Source organism: Musa acuminata, unplaced genomic scaffold, assembly GCF_036884655.1.
Source record: "Musa acuminata AAA Group cultivar baxijiao unplaced genomic scaffold, Cavendish_Baxijiao_AAA HiC_scaffold_1121, whole genome shotgun sequence".
Lineage (NCBI taxonomy): Eukaryota > Viridiplantae > Streptophyta > Magnoliopsida > Zingiberales > Musaceae > Musa > Musa acuminata.
Genome location: NW_027021334.1, coordinates 1 through 5009, shown reverse-complemented (window position 1 = coordinate 5009; position 5009 = coordinate 1). Strand labels below are relative to the sequence as shown.

The window sequence follows — 5009 nt, the reverse complement described above, 5'->3', positions numbered from 1 at the left end:
AGCTGAGCTTATCTCCTATTTTGAGGCTACTTCATATGGTATATGACTTAAGAGTTTTATTTTTAGACTTAGAATTATGGATTCTATTTCTAGGCTATTAAGAATTTTCTACGATAATTCAGCTGTTGTCTTTATGGCTAAAAACAATAAAAGTCGAAGTCGAAGTAAACATATCGATATTAAGTATTTAGCTATAAGAGAACGTGTAAAAGAAAAGAAAGTGGTCATTGAGCATATTAGCACTGAGTTGATGATTGCTGATCCTTTGACTAAAGGCATGCCACCTCTGAAATTCAAGGATCATGTAGAGAAAATGGGACTTGGTTCCACTTTGTAATGATATTGAAACTCTTATATATTGTGATATTTTTCATTCATGTGCACATTATTTTAAGAAAATATATTATTATTGGACCAAGAATAAACATAAGGATTATTCATTAAGTAATATTACCATATTAAGATTAAGAAACTAAATACATCGTGATACATGGATGATAATACTCGCTCTTAAAGAACTTATTGCTATGATTCATATATTTATTTCTTAAGAAAGTTGTTCAAGAAAGATTAATTCAAATTATTAAGCTAAACATATGGACCAAGTGGGAGAATATAACTGTTATTATTAAATATCATATTTAATAATAATATAACCGTTCTCGTTAAGATTCATAATTCATTATAATCAATTTCTTCATTTATTATGTTTTAAATATTTTGATTTTTTATTCTAAATATAACCATTATTATTAAATATTTAATATCGTTAAGTTCTTTATTATTATGGTCCAAACGTTATAAATTTGAATTAATTCTTCAACGTTATGAGTTGGTGATAATAAATGTTCTTGATAGGAGAACATCTATATAAATGAGGATTTTGGTCCATAGATTTAACATCTCTTTGAAGTTAAAAGAATTTCCTACACCATCTAAAGTGAGAGTTCTAAGTCGAGAAGTACCAAAGTTCAAGAAGAAATCGTTACAGAAATTTTTAACAACAATGATCGAAGATATGTTATTTTATTTTCGCATTAGTTTTATTGTGTTTTTGTCATATTGATTTAGAAACATAAGTTGATACGAAAGATTTCTTACATATCGATCAATCATTTAACTATTGTCAAATAATCTCACATAAATAATTTGGCATATCACCTTAATTCTATATTTATCATCTTTTATATATCGCTTAATCCTAACAGGAAACTCTATAGCAACAACAAAATCATCCTACTTTTGTACTGTTTCATTCCCCAACTCTTATTATTCCATCCCCTTCATTCTAGCTTTCGTTAAAAATACTATCACAATTGACAAAACAATCATATAGCAAAAACACCATTAATAAAATAAGATTCTAAAATAAAAAACTGTAATGAAAGCAGACATTCATGATTCCTCACTATGATAGCAACAAGAACATGATTTAATAGGACTATGAGTCAGAAACAATAACTAATAGCAGCAAGAACATGATGCAACAAGACTGATAGCAGAACCACTCAAAACTATGAGTCTGAAACACAACTGATTGAAGAAGAAACACCACCGGTAGCAACAAGTATTTCGCAAAAAGGATTCAACAAGAACAATAAAATCACTTCTGTTGCAGCAAGGTTAACACTCACAAAAATATGATTCAACAATAACAAGAAAAACACTTCTATTGCAACAAGGTAAACACTCAAAAAATTATGATTCAAAACAATGATTTAAACTATGATTCAATAAATATATATTTAACACAATAATTTAAAATAAAAAGGATAAATACTCATCAAAGTCTTTATCGATCGACAACTCAATGACAAGTTCTTTGCCTTAACATCTCATCCTTAACTATTTCTTTAATCAGAGACCCTAATCCTCTCAAACCCTATTAATCCTTCCTCTATTCTTTATGAATGAACTGAAAAGTTCTTCAATTTGGATGGCAACAGTGTTTTCGGATGGGACGAGGAGGAGATTGTATGACTCTATTCTTTATGATCCACCTGAGGAACACGAGAAAGAAGTTGCAGTAAGTAGTAATGACGAAGTCTGCAGCTAAATTGGCATGAGTATTACCTAATTTTAATTGTTTTCTTCCTCGTAAACTTTGTAGGCCGATCGTGATTTTGTGCTGGAAAGGATGTCGCTTATGGCCGGCACAAGGAAAGAGGTAATCCTCATTCTGTTGCCTTGCTCTTCTTCTTAAGCTGATTCCAGTTTATACTCGGTTAACAACATGAATGATGATCCATAGCTAAATTGTGCCAGCATCATCAAATGTCTTTGTTGATTGAATTGTGTTAAAGATTTCATATCTTTCACGACTGCACATCTGCATAGTAAAAGAAGGAAATATCTAAAATTCATGTTTTGCTATGAAATTTTATAGGCCTCGAGCTTATACATGACCTTCACTGTAGATGGCATAAATTTCAGCTCATACTTAGACTAAATGGCAATTAATTTAGTTTTATTGATGATGTGGGTGTATAAATTGACTTCAAGCCTGCACCTATGAGCTAATGACTCAGGTGTTGTAACAGCATCACATGTAAAACCAAAATAGTTATCAAAGCAGTTAATATCAAACTATCATGTCATCAAGATAAAATCATTAGAGAAACTAAATTAACATCTGGTTAGCAACAAGATCTAAATAGGATAATTACTCGATTCCAATTATTCGACAGTTGGACTATTGTATAAAGGGATTTTCTCCTCAGAAACTATTGATATGATACTCTGAAAACTTTTCAAATTTGATTTTTTTTCAGTATTATTTCACCATCTGAAAGAATATCTTGATCTAAGCATCAGAGGAGGATCTCGTTGAGTATATTATAACTTTTATCTTATTTTTATTGGAAATATTCATGTATGTGAGATAAAAGAAAGATGAACTAAGAAGATATAGTAGGATTACAGATATTATGATTGATCCATAACATAGGATCCTAAGCTTTTGGACTGACTTAGTGTCTTGCATGATATAATCATGGCCAATTTGATTTAGACACATCAGTAGTTGATTTCTGATGTTGTCAGAAAACTCAATACCACCTCAGCTCAACCTTGCTTCTCATGTTCAGTAATCCTTTTATTTTAGCTTTTTTTTTTTTTGGCAAGATGACTAAATCTGACCTCATCAGTGAATTCAATTATTGGATACTCCAGCTCAGGCACAAGCTTACAATACGTACAATGATATAATTGGTGATGATGTGATATTTGTTGTAGCAATATCAACAGGTTAGTGTCCTATTAACAATTTCAGATACCGATGTATACATATAAATCATCAACTATTCATGGCCAAAAATTTTCTTGTTGTCTGCAGCTGTATTCTTTCAAGAAACCTGTTGGCATGTTTCTGGAACGAACTCACCTTAATCGTGTCAGGAGAAGCAATATAGCCTGGACTTGGAGGAGCTACAGCAGACGCTGCTCGAAATGGTACAGGATTCTGGCTCACCATCTCAGCCTTGCCCCTTTGCCGATGGAGGATGTTTGTCAACTTGGAAGTGGCTTCTGGATGGCATGGAGTCGAAGACACCGGCACGGAGTTGTTTGGAATTGTGAGGTATCATTCAAAACAAAGTTTATGTTTAGGAGTCTGCAGAATCGATACCAAACAAAGTTTGGTATTTGCTAACCATTTTGATTTAAACATATAGACATAGCCATGATATCTACGTGTATCATATAATTTTTCTTGTTCAGATATAAGATTGCAATCAGCTAAACAAGTGATGCGTTTGTCAAGATAATGGCCTTTAAATTCAAAATTAGTCATTGATGACCGGGTTGAGGCCCACTGATTGGCATCTCATTTCAGGCTTAGCTTGTTTTGATCCTATAACATAATCATAATAATGACAAACCAATCCACAATAGATTAATCCATATTTGTCTTAGAACCGTTGTGAATAGAGTTGGGAAAGATAAATTATCTAGAGTTAGAATTTGGCTGGGGGGCATGCTGTAACTCTTAAATGCATGCTTGTGTTCCTTCCCCTTTTCCATGGCCTACCCATTCTTCTTAATTATTCTTATCTTGAACAGGTTGGTGGCGGGTCTACATTCAGCTTCGTTGCTGTCTCTGAAACCATGAACTTGCCTTTCAAAACGAGTCAGCAGCTACAAGCCCAGTGGCAAGTACTCAGAACCTACCTCATCATATCATTCTACTACTGGACTCCCATTTTTACTTTCTTACATACACTGCAAAAATGCTTTAGAGAGAGAACCTAAGTTATAGGAACTTCCTATCTCTCTCTTGACTTGGATGTCGAGGTCGAATCCCGACTTGAGATATAATCTCTCTGGACTTGATATACTTGCATATGAATCTCCTGTAGGAATTTGGTATCTAGGCATTCAATGTAAGAGTGAAGTATTTAATCGCATGATCAAAACATACCTGAAGAGACCTGTTTATAGTGATAGCTCTAATCGTATGCCATTGAGAAGAACATTCATTGAATCATATCCAAATGTTCATTTGATCGTATTTAGTTTTAATTATCCGAAAATACGGATAATCAAACCCCAAAATAATGGATGTGCAGTTCATCTGGGTCCCATCATATTAGGGCATCCACATGCCGATCGCTTTCAGACAAAACAATAATAGAAGGATAACCATGCAACAACACACCTTCTAACACTTCTTTCTTCTACCAATTACACCCATAGTTGTTCATGCAACAATAGAAATAGCAATGATCTAATGTATTCAATAGATCAATTGGAAAGCTTGGGTGGATTTTAATGCCCCAGATCGAAACTACTTGTTGAACAGTTAATAGTTTTAGGGCCTCGATAAAAATGCAACAATTTAATTTACTTATTTCATTGCTGGACAAGTCAAAATGCTGAATAAAAACTTATTGACTCAAAACTTGAGAACCGATAGATCCTAAGGTCTTGGACCAAAATTCTGATATAATGTAAAACATAATATTAAAGCTTTTATTTAGAAATCAGCAAATAATTAAATTACATTTTAGTAT

At 32.8% G+C, this 5009-nt stretch overlaps 1 long non-coding RNA gene across 1 annotated transcript; it reads right to left on the bottom strand.

The window, feature by feature from the left end:
* Window positions 1-1652: 1652 nt before the first annotated feature.
* Window positions 1653-3625, bottom strand: LOC135666719 (uncharacterized). The gene is made up of 3 exons (XR_010509836.1): window positions 3383-3625; window positions 2074-2329; window positions 1653-2000 (listed from the first exon to the last, which is right to left on the bottom strand). It is a non-coding gene; the product is annotated as an uncharacterized LOC135666719 (long non-coding RNA).
* Window positions 3626-5009: the final 1384 nt, after the last annotated feature.